General features: G+C 42.2%; 1 pseudogene; it reads right to left on the bottom strand.

Moving 5' to 3' along the window:
- Positions 1–20,115, bottom strand: part of LOC145098658 (polyadenylate-binding protein 2-like) — a 54,341-nt pseudogene extending 34,226 nt beyond the window's left edge.
- Between the last annotated feature and the right edge of the window lie 1,273 nt (positions 20,116–21,388).

Genomic DNA, 21,388 nt, shown 5'->3' with positions numbered 1-21,388 from the left:
GTTTGACTAGAGTCAGTAGCGGGATACAGGTCGATCACAACGGTAGTCACTTATTACAAATACTACATTACTTTCAAGATTACAATAGACTTAAGGTAGTTAGTACGGTTGTAGTTATTTGATACTACACCATATTACTATTTCATTTTCCCATTACATTCACTTCGTGAACACTCACACGACGCACAGTAATGTAGAAACTATATTTTTGGTTAATGATAGTCGAGTTTGGGAAAATACGCACTCTTACAGGAGACACACACAGGTAATTGATGCCTTGGTAGAGGGCTACTCTCAGTAGGAAGCATAGGGCTTTCTAGGATGTTCAAAACAGTTTCAATACTTACAGTTCGTATACATTTTCAATACTTACAATTCATATACATACAAATACTTACATACAAATTAAGACACTAAAATACTTATGATCTCACCAGCTTTAAAGCTGGTACTCTCTTTCAAAATAACTTGTATCCTCAAGTCAACCATAGTCAGGTATCGATGCAAGGTTTAGAGAAGATGGTGCTCGTTCAAGACTCATCTTTCATTTTGATTTATACTTTAGTGTCTATTATAATTTGACAGAACACACTTATATTAAAATTATATTATTAATGCAATGGATGATGTTGTTGCTTGTTTACTACTTTTCATTGTTGTGATACTTTACATGACGTCCTCCGCCCCAGAACTTTTCCGCCGTTCATGGCTCTGGGGTGTGATAGATTGGTATCAGAGCGTTGTTTATAGTGAATTAATTATATCAACCCATAAAAGATATACAGACTATAAATACAATGGGATTAAAAATACTCTGACCAAGAGTTTATACTTTAAATAATAAAATATTTAATTAAGTATATGTGCCTGCATTCATACTAAAATCAGTGTCACTAGGACAGTACAAAAGAATTACGATTGTTGGGAAACACAGGTGGACTTAGAGACATATAGTCAAAACTAGGAAGATATAGTCTGATCAACTATGTTATCCGAGGGTTGACTAGCATGTGCCTAAGTGTAGTTGTGTGGTTGCAACAAGTCTAAAATCTTACCAACAATACCACAATGAGAACAGTAGAACATAACATTAAACTTAAAATACTATAGGAGTATTTGGTGTTACTATAAGTACTTTATACTTGAGAACTAAAATGGGATCTTCATTACTAAGTTGATAGTTGCTAAGTGGATACACTAAAGTTATATGTAACTAGGATGTTATAGACTTAGAATCTGGGAAAATTTTGCTTTACCCCTATTCTGTGTGAATTTGGAGTTAAGGTCACTTATTCGAAGGCCTATCTTGTTTCGATCACATATAACTGGTATGCACTTCACAAATAGTGATGTAACTAATGAAGATTTTCTAAATAATTATCTAGATAGTTCGTCTAATAATTATTTTCTTACCCCAATTCTCGCGTAGATAACATGGTTGGACTCCATCCCCACGGCAACCAGTACCTTCCGAATGAGGTCATTGCTGGATGGTTTGAAGAAGAACCAGAGAATGATCATCCTATCCCTGTGAATGATCACCATGATGAAGACCTTTCGGACGATGCTAACTCCGAACCCGAGGTTGAGAACCTACCCCAGGTAGCTCCTTTCCAATTCCTAACCCTCGCCGGCTTTTTAAGGCCTGACGCCTGAGTGGATGGAATGCTTGGAAACATGGAGCCAAGGACAAGATCAGCCCATGCCATTTAATGGTGACCGAAGCTTTTATGACCTGATCAATGGGAGCTCAGCAGACAGAATCTTGCCAATCTTGGTCCGTAGAGTGGCCCGAAATGAGATTCAAGGCAGGACAGCCCTACATCAGATCACAGAAGTTGTCGCCGATGTGAGAATGCATACCCTCCGCACCATTCGTCTAGAAGATGCTCGCGAGAGATTTGAGAGAAACCATGAAACCCTGCTGCAAGCACTGGCTGAATCACGAGCCAAAGTCATAGAACTCCGAGTACGCCAGAGGGTGTACGAAAGACACCTACTTGATGTTGAACGTCAACTGGCTGAACTGAGAGTTCACCAGAGGGATGACTGTCGCCAGTAGTAGATGCTTTACTTTATTTTCCTTGTTAAAAAGGAGCTGGTTTTCTGTCTATGCCCGATGTGGCATTTTCTATGAAACTATCTTGTACTGTAAGTACTTTTGGTTAGGTCTTTATGCTGTCAAGAACTATCTTCTCTAGATATGATGTAAGACCTTTTACCAGGTCATTTTCCCGAACTTTTACGTCATGAATATCAAAGATATTGACAGTCGGCTAACTTCTGTGTCATTATTTATTCAAGTACTCTTATCATACTTTCATTAGAGTCTATCTGAAACATGCTTTAGTCAAGTCATTGGACTATAGCAAGTTAGCCCCGGAGACATTTCCAAGTCTCTTTTGGTGGTTAGATCATGTTATTCACCAACCAAAAATACCTCGGCTTGAACGTCAAACGTCTTGAGACTATTGTTCGAACTTACTTCCACTCATTACTAGGACTGCATCATAGGGATGTAGGTCAACCCTTCATAAACACACTTCCACTCAGTACTAGGACTGCATCATGGGGATGTAGGTCAAACCTTCGCGAACATACTTCCAATCCGTACTAGGACTGCATCGTAGGGATGTAGGTTAAACTGTCGAAAACATACTCTTACTCTTTACTTGAACAATCGAAGTACATCTAAGGGTCAACCAGAATCACTCACGAAACCCTTATCTTTCGTGTTACAGAATCATGTCTTCATCCGGAAACAATCAGCCGAGCAACGAAACCCCTGCCTTTCCTATGGACGCCGCTACCTTCCAAACCGCAGTTACAGCTGCCGTGATGGCTGCTGTAACCGTTGTCCTTGCGCACTATTGCGCTATCAGCACAATCAATGTTGATGATGGGGTTGAAGATTCCGATTGTAGTATCCATCCAGGAAGTCGTCAAACGGTAACAGTCACAGGCTCACAAAGCCGAAAAGAAAAGAACAAGAAACGAAAGCGTCAAGCCCAGAAAGAACGCAAGAAATCCCAAAGGCTAGCCATGCAACAGCAGCAAGTGGAAACCCCTGCCATCCCCGTACCGAGCAGACCATACGAGGGAAAACTCCCGAAGTGTGATGAGTGTAGTTTCCATCATAATGGGACTTGCCATGAGATGCAATGTTGTAATTGCCTAAAAATAAGGCACCATGCTTGTAGCTATGGAGCACCAACACGACCCATCACTCAAGCCCCTGACATCAGAGTCAACCAGGCTCACGATGGTGGTGTTAAAACTAGACCCTATGAAAGGAAAATTTCAAAGTGGATAAACAAGGAGAATACTCGTGTCCACGTCACTGTAGCTCGACATATCACTTCCATCACCAATGTTGGTGTTGTCCAGATATGTCACCAATGCGGTGAAATTGGAGACCTCAAGGAGGATTGCCCGATAGCGCAAAACTCTGGCGCAGACGGGAAGAATATTAGGATCACAGCTGCAGGAGAGCCTGCTTCGGAACCACGTTAATGTAATTTAGGCGTTCCGTTGTAACAGACTTATAAACCATGCAAAACTAGTGCAACCAGAGTCTTACCTTTTGCGAGATCCCGTCGGTAGGGATGCTCGTGCTGCGTATACTTGTCTTTTGTAGTATACCTTATCCGCAGCAATAGTCTTGTAGTAAGTCTAAAGTACTGTAACTCTGTTGATGGTTGCACGGTTGTGTTTGTCTATAACGCCTTATGTTCAAATCTCATGTCTTTAATTTTCCTTATGATTCCGACATTATCATACAACTAGGTTCAATTTGATCCGCACCATACCAGCTTCATAAGTACATCTCTTTCTTAGTAAACGTCTTTTTAGTGAAGCCGTCATTTCAGAACACCGAAGTACTCATGCATGGAGTACCTCGTAGTTCTTTTTCTTTCCGAAGAAATCCCCGCAGTACCACTCGTACAGTACGTCAAGTTCAATCCAAAGATCCATACGGTTGATCTGTCGCTGAAGAATGTATACATAAGAGTGATATATAATCAAGGTTCTACAGGTTTAGAATTGATGATTCCACTTTAACTTTTTTTCCTCGATGGGATGTGAGCGTAAAGAAGAATCCGTTATTCGACTACCCTTTCAATCTTAATTATATACGACTCGTATACACGAGATTGTGATTGTGAAACCATGTATGAATCCTAAATATGAACTTCAGGATGGAGAACTGCCCAAGACTACGAGTATCGCATCGTCATGTGAACAAACTTAGAACCCAATATGACTCCTATAAACAGGTCGCCCTACAGTCTAAATACCTACGAAGATACAAGAACAGCTCGGGCAACTTAGCGAACTACATAAAAATAGAATTGGAAGACTAGGCTTCTCACCCTGGAGAGCTCCGGTCTTATTCTTCCAGAGGTCGACGAATTGCATCGTATGTACCTCAGATATTGAGGACTCCGTAAAGATTTTTCATTAGAAATCATTGTCTCTGCCTCGCATAGATGAATTGGTCGAGCAAACGCAAGGAAAGAATTACTTTCAGAAATGGACCTGAGATCCGAATATCACCAGTTTGAGTGTTAGGGAAGGATGTCCTGAAGACTACCTTCTGAACTTGATGCAGACACTTCGAGTCCGTAGTGATACCCTTCGGATAAGACCAATACGCCCATAATATTCATGAGCTAAATGAGTAGGTTACGCCTTTCTTACTTGGATCCGTTCTTCATTTCTCCATGTAATGACTTACTTATCTACCCTCGTAGTAAGAAGGAACCCATGGAAACATTACCCTCGGAGATACTTTTCGCAGAGTTCTCTGAACACGAGTTTTGGAATTGAAGAGTCAAAATTTTCTAAGACTCACTATTAGTGATGTGGAAATTCTTGAGTACTCTGTAAATTTATCAAAACCATTGAGAATTGGTCGGCACCGAAGACGCCGACAGAAAGTCGCCAAATTCTAGGTCTTACAGACCTACTGTCATAGTTCATCCAGAACTCCTCGAAAATCACAAAAACCCGTACGACTTTGACCTAGCAAGGGGTGGCCCTTGACAGGGAAGATAAGCAAGAGAAAGAACCTTTGGAATTCCAAGTGAGAGACCAAATTCTTTAGGAAGTCTCACTCTGGGAATGGCTTAATACGCTTTGTAAAGCGTGGAAAGCTAAATCCAAGATAGATAGGACCTCCGAGATTCTTACCAGAATCGGTCCTGTATCGTACAAACTAGACCTACTCCGCGAACTCAGTAACGTACATTTTACCCTTTGCGTCTCGATCTTGAAACCGTACCTTTCCGTTAGGACTCTTGTAAGTCCACTCGATGAGATCCACGCCTTCGTATTAGAACCGTAATGACCCTCGACCGAGACGTCAAGCGGATGAAGCAACGCCGTCGCCCATTAGTGAAGGTTCGTTGGGATACCAACCGAGGACCCGAATTCACTATTGAGCGCGAGAACCAATGGATTAGGAAGTTTCCACCTCATGACTCGATCATTCATGCCTACTTCCTTACCTAAATTCTAATTTCGGGACGAAATTCCCTCTAACAGGGGATGATGTGACAACCTGAAATTTGCATTTTGTGCAAACCATATCAAGTCAATAGAAGTTAGAACAGTTGCAGTAAATTTCCAGACATTTGGTATAAGTTTGAGTATTTCAGGATTTACACTTAAGGAGATATCAAGAGAGTCGATGCACTAGGGTTTGTGCAACTCTGTTATTTCAAAACTCTATGATATTAGAGTTCATTTCGTGAATAAAATATTTTTCTGCCAAAAATCCCAGGAGTATATATAGGATTCTGAGCCATATTTATTCATTAGTTACATTTCCAACTAGAGAAAAGCTGAATTCTCTCTCAAGGATCTTCAGACTTTCGTCCCGGAAAGTGAGTACTTCTATCTAGTTGTGTTATAAAGCTTCTTATGTGCTTAATACACTAGAAATCATAGGAAAACACTAATATTAAAGAGTTTACGGCCCAAGAACATCTTGGACCGTAAACTCTTCTTTAGGGGTCAAATGATGCCCTAGCCCCTTCCTCTTGCAATGCAACTAGTTTAGACTTGTACCCTAATGTGTTTAGGACTAGCAAACACCCTTAGAACACCAAGAGTAAGGTGTTCACGGCCCAAGAAGTTCTAGGGCCGTGAACTCCAAACAAAGGGGCCAAAGTGTGCTTTAAACTCTTCTAAAGCCTTAGACACTAGCCTAGATTTGTTCTTAGTTAATTTAGGGAATTAAAATCACCAAAAACACCCTTCCAAGGGAGATTACGGCCGTAAACTCCAAGGGGTTTGGTCCCAGGGCTGTGAACTCCTAAAAGGAGTTATATAATGCCCTAAACTCTTCCAAAGACCATGCCATTAAGTAGAAATGCTTCTGAGGGTCTTATAGAGCCTCAAACATCAATTGGTCATGTAAGTATGAGCTTATGGCTGTAAACTCATGAGTTTACGACCGTAAACTCATTTGTTAGTGACATTAGGGCCGTCAACTCCATTATGGAGTTTTCCTTGAACCCTACACACAATAGTTTTTCCCTACAACACTTAGATGCAATCCTAGAGGCTAATAACACTTGATAAAGGTGTTTAGCATGTCCTAGGGTGTCTTGACTTTGTTTATTAGTTGTTTATAGACTAATTTGTTACATATATGTGATATTATATGTTAACTAGGATCATAGAGTGTGTTCAAGACTTCACTTGACACCTAGCAGTCCTACCTCCTCAGTTCATCAGTACCACTCACTACAGGTGAGTTCATACGCCTTAATCAATGTTTTAAATGTTTTTAAATGTTTTATGGGGGGGATACAAGTAGAATCATGCTAGTTATTATATCAATCACATGTGATTAATAAGCAACATTCAGATGATTTACTACTCATTAGCCGTTTTACCAAACAGTTTCCTTCAAATGATTTTCATAAACATTTTATATGTTTAAAACTCCTTATTAAACTGTTCATTTTACTCTGTATGTTTCATTTCAAACTCATTTACAATTGTGTTTGAAACAAATGTTTCATTATACCTAAACTGTTTTATCAAACCCATGCTTTCAACCCGTTTCATAGATTGACATCAAGTCGATCTTTTCTTAGATAAAAATCATGTTCAAAGGTTTTACAAAACTTATTTTATGCTTTTATATTATCAATTTCATGTCTACGTATGTATAGTTATATCGGGTACCCGCCCGAAGGTTGTTTAAATATTAGTTATATATCATGTGTACTTATATAGTCATAAAGGTTCTTCCAGCTCATTCAATACCCTTGGGTAGCAAGGGTATACGTCCATGTTCATATGTACCAGTTACATTACTAGTAAGCTACCATAGGGGTAGTTCAGGAAGATACTAGAACTATTACTAGAACGCGATATCATACAATGAGTCAAATCATTCATGAGTCAATACTTGCTAGATAGAGACAGAGAGAACACACATTAAAGCTAGTACACACAGTACATTACTATACATGCTAGATAGAGAGAACATACATTACAGCTAGCACACACAGAACATTTCAGTACATACAGGCTAGACAGAGATAGAGTACATCTTTCAGTTAGCACATTCATATCATGTACATTTATGCAGTTATATGAACCATTAAGCGAGGCATGGCACTTCCTGCCATGACCGTTTCTGTATCCTGAATCTCCTTAATTGGGGAGCGTATGAGTTTGCGTATAGATCTATACTGGATTGACTATCCTACACCTTGCTGCTCGCTATAGTGGGACTTGCAAGTCTACGGGTGCCAAATGTCATTTCTTACGGCGTCTTACATCGTTGTTTTACTAGAGTCGGTAGCAGGATACAGGTCGATCACATGTTACATTGAATACCTTTTTGTTTTAAGGTAGTTAGTAACGGTATTCACTTATTACAAATACTACAGTACTTTCAGGATTACAATAGACTTAAGGTAGTTAGTACGGTTGTAGTTATTTGATATTACACCATAGTACTATTTCATTTTCCCATTACATTCACTTCGTGAACACTCACACGATGCACAGTAATGTAGAAACTATATTTTTGGTTAATGATAGTCGAGTTTGGGAAAATGCGCACTCTTATAGGAGACACACATAGATACTAGATGCCTTGGTAGAAGGCTACTTTCTAGGATGTTCAAAACAGTTTCAATACTTACAGTTCATATACATACAAATACTTACATACAAATTAAGACACTAAAACACTTATGATCTCACCAGCTTTAAAGTTGATACTCTATTTCAAAATAACTTGTATTCTCAGGTCAACCATAGACAGGTACCGATGCAAGGTTCAGAGAAGATGGTGCTCGTTCAAGGCTCATCTTTCATTTTGATTTATACTTTAGTGTCTATTATAATTTGACAGAACACACTTGTATTAAAATTATATTATTAATGCAATGGATGATGTTGTTGCTTGTTTACTACTTTTCATTGTTGTGATACTGTACATGACGTCCTCCGCCCCAGAACGTTTCCGCCGTTCATGGTTTTGGGGTGTGACAGGAGGGTTCCGAAGTCAGCTGATCTTTCGGAAGCGTCCATAGGCGAGATTGTCCGGAGTCAGCAGTTCCGAGATTGCGAGATGGTTCGGATGAGAGGCTTCTGTGGTGCAACTCCTCTTGGTTTCCTTAGAAGACATTCCGGACTAAGAGGTTCCGGACCAAGAGGGTTCAAGACCAAGAGGTTCCGGACCAAGAGGTTTCGGACCAAGAGGGTTCAGGACCAAGAGGGTTTAGGAACAAGAGGAGTCCGGACCAAGAGGGTCCTTTTGGGGTTTCCTCTTCCGGTTTTGAGCTGTTTTCGACTAAGGAAGGTATTTAAGGAGATTTGCGATACGTGGAGAGATTTGGGAGAGATTTCACATACTTGGAGAGATTTGGGAGAGATTCACTATTCTTGGAGAGACTTTGCATACTTAGGGAGATTTGGGAGAGATTAACTATTCTTGGTGAGGTTTCGGAGAGATTCACTATTCTTGGAGAGATTTCGCATACTTAGAGAGATTTGGGAGAGATTCACTATTCTTGGAGAGATTTCGCATACTTAGAGAGATTTAGGAGAGATTCACTATTCTTGGAGAGATTTCGCATACTTAGGGAGATTTGGGAGAGATTTCACCTAATTGAGAGATTTGGGAGAGATTCACTATACTTGGAGAGATTTGCATTCTAACACTTTCTGGCTCCTTAGGAACTCATATTGAACATTTAGGAGTGTTAGCACAATCTCACAATAGTCCTTACTTACCTGAGGACAGAATTTCCTAGCCAAAAGTGCTAGTTGTGACAAGTAGTCATATTATATTGATTGTAACACCCAAAATCTGGAAGGCCAAGAAAGGAAAGAAAACCCTAATTTTTAGGGGCAACTCGGCGAGTCCAAGGAGGAAATCGGCGAGTCTGAGCGGGATCCGGGTCGAGGAGTAAGTGACCAACTCGGCGAGTCGGCCAAGTGGACTCAGCAAGTCTGGTATGTGCGAGGAAAACCCTAAATTCGGGACTTGGAGCCTATTTAAACGTCTCATTCTCTCCCCTAGGGTTCCTTTACTGACTCTCTCACCCAGAATACGAACCCTACATCTCCATTGTTGTGCATTCAAGTTTCAAGCCATTTTGGAGTGATTTGAAGGAAGAAGAATAAGAAGGGGGAAACATTGAAGCTTCAAGGATTGGCCTTGGATCTGAAGTTTGGGGAAACTTTCTGAGTTATTGAAGGTATTAAGTCGTTTCCCTCCTTTAGATCTATTTTGGTTGTGAGTTTTGGGGGATTTTTAGCCATGATTAGCTACCCTTTTGAGTTAGAAGCCAGATCTGAAGTTGCTACTTCAGATCTAAGCCTATTATGGTCTTGAGAAGCATAAAGTTTCAGCCCTTGAGTTGATTATGGAGCGTCTTTGCCTTAAACCCTAGTTTATGGTGTATTTTGCCTAGATCTCCTTCTCTACACGTAAAGTTTTCAACTTTACGTGAGGAATAGGCTTGGGAAGGGTAGATCTACAGTTTGGAGTCCATGCATGACTCAAAAGTCCTCTGCATGTATGGAGATCTGAATGGACTCGGCGAGTCCTTTGAGTGGAATCGGCGAGTAGCATGAAGATTTGGAGGAACTCGACGAGTGGGATGAACAGCTCGTCGAGTCAGATGAAGCTGGGCAGGAACTCGGCGAGTTGGATGAACAACTCGACGAGTCTATTGAAGGATGTCTTGGACTCGGCGAGTATGTTCTTGGACTCGACGAGTCAGGTCGCGAAACCCCAAACCCTTCGAGTTGAGACTCGAATCAGTGAGTCGAGTGGAGACTCAGCGAGTTGGACAGGACAGGACTCGGAAATCAGTAAACTCGGCGAGTCATGGACTGACTTGGCGAGTCGAGTCGCGAATGGAAGGACTCTGAACATATGAACTCGGCGAGTCAGTAGGGTGACTCGGCGAGTAGGGTTGACCTGGAAGGTTGACTTTGACCAGGACTTTGACCAGAGTTGATTTGGTCGTCTTCTGGAGGTCAGTTGGACTCAGTGTTACATTGTTATTGGTAGCTCGGGGAGCGAGTGGAGCAGGAGTTCAGAGAGTTGCCGGGCAGCGGCTAGTGGGATCATCAGCAAGTTCAGCCAGTGCAGGTGATTTTTCCTTTGTGTGAATGGGTCTAAGACCATAATGCCGGCCCATGTAGTTATGAGTAGAAGACCCGGGGGTTAGCCCTAGGCACAATATGTTAGTATGATATTCAGGACGAGGTCTAATGATAGTGGGCGGGTGCCCAAGGATTGGTTTATATGATAGTTTATACATGTTGTCTGTGTGATACATGTATGTGCTTGGTAAGGAGGTGAGTGTGGGCGAGGTCCCGTATCTCTCCAATAGCAGAGTGTGGATGGTGTTCCACATCTCATTAGCAGCAGAGCAGGGGCGAGGCCCAAGTTAGGGAAGGAGTGAGTGTGGGCTGGGCCCATATCTCACTATCAGTAGGAGCATGGACGGGGTTCCATGTTTCATCAGTAGCAGGACAAGGGCGAGGCCCAGGATAGGCGAGGCCTTAGGACATGATCCATTGTATATGTTTAGCTTATGTTTTGCAGTATGATTATGTGCTATTATATGTTAGCAGGCGAGGCCCTATGAGAGGCGAGGCCTAAGTGAAACAGATTTGCATCCAAGCGAGGCTCGAAGCCAGGCGGGGCCTGGAGCGGCGGGGCCGTTGTAGCGGGCAAGGCCCGAGGTAGGGGCGAGGCCCAGAATAGCGGGCGTGGCCCAGTATGTGCAGTATGTGGTTATGTATGGTATGTGGTAGGGTGGGGAACTCACTAAGCTTCGTGCTTACGGTTTTCAGTTTTGGTTTCAGGTACTTCCGGTAGCGGAGAGAAGAGCTTGGGATGATCGCATGGCACGCACCATAGATTAGACAGCCTGGGAATGTTTTACTCTGATAATGAACCTGTGTTTTGGAAATTAATACTCTGATTATGTTTGGATTGATGGTTTTGCTTAAGTAAGGTTTTATTAAAAGAAAATTTTTAGTTTTGAATTTTGGGACGTTACAAGTTGGTATCAGAGCCTTGGTTTGAGGGATTCGGGCATACTCTCGGGTGTGCCTGAACTCAAACTGAGGGGTCGGATAAAAAGTTTTCAAAAATGAAAAGACAGTTTTGTAAAAAGAATTTTGAGAACGAAAAACAGTTTTAGAAAAGCAAAAAGAATTCAGAAAGAAAAGAACTTTGAAAAGAGAAAAGGGGTGTGGTGCATGCAATCAACCGAGCTCAAGTAAGTACCCCAAAATACCCATACAAGTTTATGTTATGATTATCAGTTGATAGAACAGCATGCTAGAATAGGACTAAGGATCTTGGGATGATGCCTTATGTGCCTGTATGTATGTGCTTTTGAGCTACATGATAGTGCTGATTAGACAGTAGTAGGATAGCCTGTTTAGGTTATGCCTGAGTTTATGAGTTTGTGTGGGTCTATGAGTTTGTGTTGCATGCTAGTGCAGTTTCTTGCTATGTGGATATGATTGCTTGAGTATGTTGTGGTTAGATTTTCCCTTGTCTGAATGATGCTTGCTTTGTGCATTGTGGGATTCTGAGTGATGGGAGTTAGCCATTAGATGGATACGACACGTCACATGTGATCAGGGTCGAATAATCTTAGAGTGCTAGATTTGGTCCTATTGCGCAGCTCTTGTTTGAGTCCAACCGTTGTAGGGAAGAGTCTTCTACTTGAAGGATTATCTGAGCCTCGTCACATGTGATGGTATCCAGGTGATGGCTAGTTGGCATCACAAGGAGACCTCCAGCAGTTGAGGACTGGTTTGAGTGGAGTCAGAGGTTTCCCTAGGGTAAGCCTAGGATGAGATAGTGTTGGGAGCAGTAGTAGTGGAAGAGGGACCTGGTAGAGTCAAAGCAGTTCTTGAGGAAAGTACATATAGATGTGGAAGGTAGTATGGGCCCGTACTACTGAAATCATAGGATCCGTACTCGATTCGGGAAAGGCCGAGACAAGACCAGGAACCTGGTAGTGCGTGTGTTTGGTCTCGTAGCAGTGATGGGTATTCTGATAGTAGTTGTGTTATGTGTTTCAGCATGGTGACGTTGCGAGAGAGACCAGTGGGCGGATCAGGCGCCGGAGAGGGATCAGGCTCGGGCTCAGGAGTCGAGCAGCTTGAGGAGCGAATGAGGGAGTTAATATCCGCCGAGGTTACACGTAATATGCTAGATCAGACTCCTGTGATCTTTGGCACGGTCAAGGAGGGTATATTGGAGATTTTGGATGAGAGGCTGGGAGCCTTCCGTACTGAGATGATGGCCTTGATGGGAGCGCGTACCTTGACATTTCGGGAGTTTAGGGCTTGCGGGGCACCAGATTATCATAGGGATAGGGACCCCATTGCTAACAGCAGATGTTTGGCTGATGTTGCCAACGCATTCCGTACGAGCCGGTGTCTTAAGGGGGACAAGGTCAGACTTGCTTCTTGTCTTTTGAAGGACAGAGCGAGAGATTGGTGGGAGGAGATCGGTCATATTTTGGGGGATGATTTCGCGTTGGACACTATGACTTGGAGCGATTTCTCGGCCAGGTTCAGGGCGGAGTTTTCGCCAATTATTGAGGTGCAACAGTTGGCACGGGAGTTTCAGGATTTGATGCAGACCACTGAGACTGTGGCGGAGATCACCGCCAAGTTCAGGGAGAGGGCTCTTCTTGTACCGTAGTATGTCGCGGATGAGGAGATGAAGAAGGCTCGATATCACGAGATGTTGAGGGCTGACATCAGGGAGTTCGTGAGCAGGTCTGGTTGTAAGACTCTGGAAGATATGATTTCTCGGGCAAGAGAGAGGGAAATTGATTTGGAGTAGATCCGGAAGAGGAAGACGGATGAGGTCCAGGTAGCCGCGAGTTTGGGCAAAAGGCCCAAGGGATCGGATTCGAGATCAAGGGATTATCAGGACCGCAGCCGATGCGGGAAGTGTGGCAGGGCGCACGGGGGCGCGTGCAGGAGTGGTAGCGGCGGTGAGTCTGGCTGCTTCAAGTGTGGTCGGACTGGTCATTTTAGTAGGTATTGTACTGTTACCACGACACAGTGATCAGACTTGATATGTTTTCACTACAATCAGCGAGGCCACAAGAAGGCCCAGTGCCCCAGTTTGTTTTCAGCAGGACGGGTGATGGCACCTGCCCCTGCAACTTTGAGGATCACAGACGGCCGTCAGGGCCGTGCAAAGGCACCTGCGGTAGGAGGTAGGGCTTTTCAGATGACTACCTTGGAGACGCGAGCAGCGCCGGACGTTGCAGGTATGTGACTTCCATTTTCAGTTCTTTTGTTTGTGCATGATTATATTGTTATGGTTCTGCATCATTATCGGTATGAGTATTTTATCTTTGTGCGGTTGATTGTGATCGAGTTATATGCCATCTGCATACCTTGGATATTGGATTGGTAGTTAAGGGATGGGTTCTAATGGAGAAGGTTACTTAGGGTGCAGTAACTGTAGCATGCCTGGGAGGGACTTGGTACGTCTCACTAGTTTGGGGTCGTATAGTTGTAGAAATGGACCGGTTAGATCCCTAGCTATGGTAAGCTTGGGGTTCCTCAGCAGGTTGATTATGGAATGGTAGCGAGGATTGGGATTTCTTTTCGAGCATTGAGCAGCAAGGGTTAAGCAGGATCGAAGTGGGGGAGAATCCTCAGAGCGTGCAAAGGCAAGAGCACGTAGATCCAGAATGAGTGCGTGACCTCCGAGAAGGAAAAGAAGTGGTACATCGTTTGATGGATTAAGGAGTTCAGGGTTAGGAGTTTGAGAAACTCCCCCTCAGCCAAGTGTGTGTATTGGTGATGGTTAGTATGTGGTTGGGAATTCAGGTTGGAGGATCGCCTGTAGGACTCGAGTGAGTCAGAAGGAGGATCTTGAGAACTGATAGCACGGGGTGCTTTCGTATTATCAGTCAGTGGTGGAAGGTGTTGTAAGACTACGGGGCAGCCGTAGCATTCACTAGCAGTCAGTGGTGGGAAGTGTTGTCAGACTACGGGGCAGCCGTAGCATTCAGTAGCAGACGGTGATAAAAGGTGATGTAAGACTGCAGGCAAGCTGTAGCATTCCATAGTAGCTTCGTTGGCGGAGTTGGGGCGAGGCCCTTACCTCCTAGTGATCAGATAGGGATCAGAAATGGGTAGTGGATGGGAATGATAGGGAGTTTTCCTGTGTAGCCCTTGAGAGGTGAGACCTTGGGAGAGGCCGCTCCAGGATGTAGCTAGGTGAGACCCGTGGGCGAGGCCCGTATGAGAATAACAGTATAGGTGAGACCTGAGAGCAGGGTTGCTCAGTAGTATGGTTGGGTGAGACCCGTGGGCGAGGCCCGTGCGAGAGTGGTTAGACTAGTGAGACTAGAAGGATAGAGGCGGGTGAGACCCGTGGGCGAGGCCCGTGAGTTTTAGTAGCACAGGTGAGACCTGGTAGGGACCGTAGTGTCAGATAGGGGATCGGGGATCCCAGGAATTGTAGTGCTTGTATGGCAGAATAGATTGAGTAGATATAGGTAGTCGTAGTGTCTTCAAAATTCGCTGGGAGCGACTAGGAGTTGTGTTGGGACTAGCTACCGGTGGAAGCGGGTAATCCAGATGTTGATTGGTTGGTAGGGACCAGGGTGGTCTCGGTTCATCCGGAAGGCAGATAAGGAATAGCAAAAAGGAATGCCCAGTAGATATTGGCTATAATGACCCGTACTGGAAGTAGCGGGAGTAACGGATTTGGTGAAGATAGGATCTTCACAGTAACAGAGGAAATAGTGGTTATGGAGCATTGCCTTAGGGAGGCAAGGAAATCGCGCAAGGAAAGAAGGGGTGAACCCTTATGGGTTCAGTTGCAGTACTCGGAGAGTACCATAAGGATTGTCGGTTGAGTAAGTTGTGTTTCCAGAATGTTCAGGGTCAGGGTTGACCCGAGATGATTATCCGCAAGGATTGATGCTAGTCAGAATAACCGGGCGGAAGACCAGCGAAGGTAGGAAACTGGTGTTGGAATAATTGGTGGGGTATTGGAGGCAGATCGCAGGCGGTGGGCCATAGCAAACTTCGAGGACGAAGTTTAGTTTAAGTGGGGGAGAGTTGTAGAACCCAAAATATGGAAGGCCAAGAAAGGAAAGAAAACCCTAATTTTTAGGGGCGACTCGGCGAGTCCAACGTGGAACTCGTCGAGTCCGAGCGGGATCCGGGTCGAGGAGTAAGTGACCAACTCGGCGAGTCGGCCAAGTGGACTCGGCGAGTCTGGTCTGTGCGACGAAAACCCTAAATTCAGGACTTAGAGCCTATTTAAACGTCTCATTCTCTCCCCTAGGGTTCCTTTACTGCCTCTCTCACCCAGAATACGAACCCTAAGTCTCCATTGTTGTGCATTCAAGTTTCCAAGCCATTTTGGAGTGATTTGAAGGAAGAAGAAGAAGGGGGAAACATTGAAGCTTCAAGGATTGGCCTTGGATCTGAAGTTTGGGGAAACTTTCTAAGTTATTGAAGGTATTAAGTCATTTCCCTCCTTTAGATCTATTTTGGTAGTGAGTTTTGGGGGCTTTTTAGCCATGATTAGCTACCCTTTTGAGTTAAAAGCCAGATCTGAAGTTACTACTTCGGATCTAAGCCTATTATGGTCTTGAGAAGCATAAAGTTTCAGCCCTTGAGTTGATTATGGAGCGTCTTTGCCTTAAACCCTAGTTTATGGTGTATTTTGCCTAGATCTCCTTCTCTACACGTAAAGTTTTCAACTTTACGTGAGGAATAGGCTTGGGAAGGGTAGTTCTACAGTTTGGAGTCCATGCATGACTCAAAAGTCCTCTGCATGTATGGAGATCTGAATGGACTCGGCGAGTCCTTTTAGTGGACTCGACGAGTAGCATGAAGATTTGGAGGAACTCGACGAGTGGAATGAACAGCTCGTTGAGTCGGATGAAGTTGGGCAGGAACTCGCCGTGTTGGATGAACAACTCGGCGAGCCTGTTGAAGGATGTCTTGGACTCGGCGAGTATGTTCTTGGACTCGGCGAGTCAGGTCGCGAAACCCCAAACCCTTCGAGTTGAGACTCGAATCAGTGAGTCGAGTGGAGACTCGGTGAGTTGGACAGGACAGGACTCGGAAATCGGTAGACTCGGCAAGTCATGGACTGACTCGGCGAGTCGAGTCGCGAATGGAAGGACTCTGAACATATGAACTCGGCGAGTCAGTAGGGTGACTCGGCGAGTAGGGTTGACCTGGAAGGTTGACTTTGACCACGACTTTGACCAGAGTTGACTTGGTTGTCTTCCGGGGGTCAGTTGGACTCAGTGTTACATTGTTATTGGTAGCTCGGGGAGCGAGTGGAGCAGGAGTTCAGAGAGTTGACGGGCAGTGGCTAGTGGGATCATCAACAAGTTCAGCCAGTGCAGGTGATTTTCCCTTTGTGTGAATGGGTCTAAGGCCACAATGCCGGCCCATGTAGTTATGAGTAGAAGACCCAGGGGTTAGCCCTAGGCACAATATGCTAGTATGATATTCAGGATGAGGTCTAATGATAGCGGGAGGGTGCCCAAGGATTGGTTTATATGATAGTTTATACTTGTTGTCTGTGTGATACATGTATGTGCTTGGTAGGGAGGTGAGTGTGGGCGAGGTCCCGTATCTCTCCAATAGCAGAGTGTGGATGGTGTTCCACATCTCATTAGCAGCAGAGCAGGGGCGAGGCCCAAGTTAGGGAATGAGTGAGTGTGGGCTGGGCCCGTATCTCACTATCAGTAGGAGCATGGACGGGGTTCCATGTCTCATCAGTAGTAGGACAAGGGTGAGGCCCAGGATAGGCGAGGCCTTAGGACATGATCCATTGCATATGTTTAGCTTATGTTTTGCAATATGATTATGTGCTATTATATGTTAGCGGGCGAGGCCCTATGACAGGCGAGGCCTAAGTGAAAGAGATCTGTATCCGAGCGGGGCTCGAAGCCAGGCGGGGCCTGGAGCGGCGGGGCCGTTGTAGCAGGCGAGGCCCAGAATAGTGGGCGTGGCCCAGTATGTGCAGTATGTGGTTATGTATGGTATGTGGGAGGGTGGGGAACTCACTAAGCTTCGTGCTTATGGTTTTCAGTTTTGGTTTCAGGTACTTCCGGTAGCGGAGAGAAGAGCTTGGGGTGATCGCATGGCACACACCATAGATTAGACAGCCTGGGAATGTTTTACTCTTATAATGAACCTGTGTTTTGGAAATTAATACTCTGATTATGTTTGGATTGATGGTTTTGCTTAAGTAATGTTTTATTAAAAGAAAATTTTTAGTCTTGAATTTTGGGACGTTACATGGATAGTCCACTTTTAACTCGTTAAAAGCTATTATTTGTAAAAAAAAGTTCAAAACCACCCATACTTATCAAAAGTCATCAAAATCATGAACGATGTTAAGTAAACACACGTATTTATTTAGATTAGATCATACATCTTCAATATGTTTCACTACAAGAGAAATTAGAATTAGCGGCGACAAAAGTCATCGCTAAAGACTAGCAAATTCGCCGGTAAAAATAATAGCGACGACAGATCGTCGGTAAAAAGTTCCCGCTACTGCTCTATCACTAGTGCTCAAAATGTCCCCGGTAAAGATATATGTCGTCGCTAATGCTTCTGTCGCCGGTACGTCTCTTGTCGTTGTCGCCGGTAATTTGCTTCGTCGCCGGTAATACCATTTTTTATTTACTTTTTTATTTTTTAATCTACGATTTTGGTACAAAAAAACAAGTACATAACAACATTAAATGCAGAAAAAAATTACATAATATCGGATTAGGTACCAAATAGTGTAACGACATTATATGTAATTAATTTCATACCAAAATAAACAAACTTTTATAATAACAACAAACTAGTACCAAAGTGCCACGACAAGTGTAACATAAAAAACACAAACTAATTATTCGACAAACCATCACCTCTTTTCTCCTTGATCTTTCCCCGATTGAAAAAATGCATAAATCTCATTCCTACACGCCGAGTCGTTGAGCGTTGCCCGAAGATTTTCCACCTACATAATAAATAACAAAATATATAAGCTTATAAGTTAAATTATCAAACATAAACAAAAACTACCAAAGTACATTGCTATTTTTAAACTGGGGACAAAAAACCAAAGTACATTTCTATTTCTTGCACTTAAAACATAAACACAATTACCAAATCAACATGCATTTATTGATCATTATATAGATACATGAGACTTTGAAATTAAATAATCTACTCTTTTTGTTCTAAAGAACCTTAAATACAAGAAATACCAAAGTATATTGCTATTTCTAGCACTTAAATACAAGAAATGTACTTTGGCATCAATAAATGCATGTTATACACACATACATACACCAAATACACATTTTCACATATATATATATATACAAAAAATTGAAATTCATATACCAAATACACATATTTTTCAATTAATATCAAAAATCACATTTAATATTGTAATTGCCAAAAATCAACAATTTGCGTGGTAGTGGTGGTAATCGTCGCCGGTAACAGCAACACTCTGCAGTAGTCTCGGTCATAGTGGAGGAAAAATCTATGATGAAACAATTTTGTGCAACTAATCACAAATACAAGTATAAATCGATAGTAAAAGAGAAGGAAAAGAAGAAATGGGGAACGAAAACACAAACCACAGAGCAAATCGACAACGACAGTGCCGAAAATAATGTTACAGTGGAATCGTCGGAGATGTGGAAGTGGGGAGTTTCTAGTGGCCTATAGGCATCCCCAATATGTCTTCTAGCCTCTGGGAAACTCGATTGAGCGAAAATCATCGGAGAGAATGGAAAAAATACACAGAAAAATGAGAGCTGTGAAAGCAGAAAGAGAGGTGTTATTCGCGACAACCTTTAGCGGTGACAATTAGCCTTTAACGGCGATAATGGCCAATAGCGGCAACAACTAACAAAGTAACTTATGTCACGTCTTCTTTTTGACCTTTAGCGGCGACAAGATATTGGTTTTGTACGAAAACGAGGCTCCAACTGTTGGATTAGATACTCGATCGGACGATTAGGGTTTACCAAAAGGGGATAATGTGGATTCGGGCAACAAGGTATTACCGGCGACACAATTAGTAGCGACAATGGCTTTTAGCGGCGACAAAGTGTTGTGTCACCGCTAAAAGCCTTTGTCGCCACTAATTGTGTCACCAGTAATGCCTTGAGATCTTGTAGTGTTCCCACCTGTTGTAAGTAACTAGATATTCATTTGTTGTAAAAACCTCAATGGCATCATACCTGCATATTCAACTAAACCAAACATAAATAAGAGATAAAAAATAAATGGTAGAAAAACAAAATAAAACATGTACTTTTGAAATAACATTAAAACCATAACCATTCAGCAATGTACAAAAGTAATGAGCTAGTAAGCTATTGATAACCAGAGAATAAACAATAATCTAAACACCATAAGCTTAAGTCGTTGTTAACCTAGATTTTAGGTATCCGTATTCGCCAAAGGATTGAAGAACCTGGAGTAGGAACCATGAAAAAATCAAATCATTTTGTTCCATTCAAAAACTACAACTTTATAAAAGTATTACCTATCCACAAAATTAGTTGATGTCGACATGATGTAACGCAGGTGGCATACGATTACCTACTTTAAGTCTCTCAAAGCAAAATTTCCAAAAATAAAAATAAAAAAATTAGAACACTACATTCTTTTAAAATTTAAAAACCCAAACAATCAAACCCAACAATTTCTTGAGCGGTATCAAATAAAATCCCCAATTATCGCATTCAATTTCATATCCAAACCTATCCTTGTTCTTGACCCTTGTAGTATTGGTTTTGCTTTATATTATTCTTCTAACCATTAGCTAAATGCTTGTCGGTCTAAATTCGAAGTGTAATCGTTAAGAAAATTCAATTAGTAAAAAAATAAAATAGATATCTAGACAGAATTACTAATCATAATAATAACCCCAAATTAAATAACTTACAGTGAAAATAATCACAAAATCGATGTGTACCTTATAAAGCCTCGTTGAAAAATCACAACAAACCTAGAACACACCTTGGTCATTTTCGTATTATCCAAACAAAGACAGAGTCAGAAGTAAGTTCTTATTCTCCTTCCATATCTCTCAAAAAATAAGTAAATTTATCAACTTACCAAAAAACAGAAAATTATGTGTAGGGATTAGCATGGAAAGTATTAAAATATCACCTAGTGATCCCAAAATTTTGAATTTTGAACCAATAATAGGGTAATACAGGATTAATAACCTTCTTGGTTTAAGGGGATTAAGATGAAAATTATTTAATCACCAAAATCTATGCTTAAATAGTGTGTTGGGTGGGAAAAACTAAAGTTTAATGTGTATAACACGTACATGTGGTTAGGGGCGGAGTCAAATTTTTTTTAGGATGTTCCTTTTATGTGTGTGTGTGTGTGTGTATATATATATATATAATAAAAATAAATCTAAAAAAACCTATAGACTAAATTAAATTAGCTAAAAATGGAATTATGCAAATTTATAAAATTTGAGGTGTAAAATATGTAAATTTGAAAACTAACTTACTAAAAGAATTTAAATTCTAAACATTAGGGGCCAAAATGTAACTTTAGAAATGAATTATTTATAAAATTTCACACTAAATGTAAGACAATGGATTTGAACTTGTGATGTATGGGAAAGAGATATAGCTCCCTATCAACTCAACCACAACTTTTCTTATAATAACTTGCACCAATCTCTAATTTCTAATTGCAAAAAAAAAGTTTGAGGGTGGGTCTGGGCCTATGTTGGTCCCACGGTGGCTCCGCTCTTGCATGTGTTAGAAAGAAAGTTTAGAGAATGGACACATGGAATGTTTAGGTTTCATTTAGGGGTGTT

Source organism: Lactuca serriola, chromosome 4, assembly GCF_051521515.1.
Source record: "Lactuca serriola cultivar US96UC23 chromosome 4, Lser_US96UC23_V15, whole genome shotgun sequence".
Taxonomy (NCBI): domain Eukaryota; kingdom Viridiplantae; phylum Streptophyta; class Magnoliopsida; order Asterales; family Asteraceae; genus Lactuca; species Lactuca serriola.
This window is presented reverse-complemented; position numbering and strand designations above follow the sequence as displayed.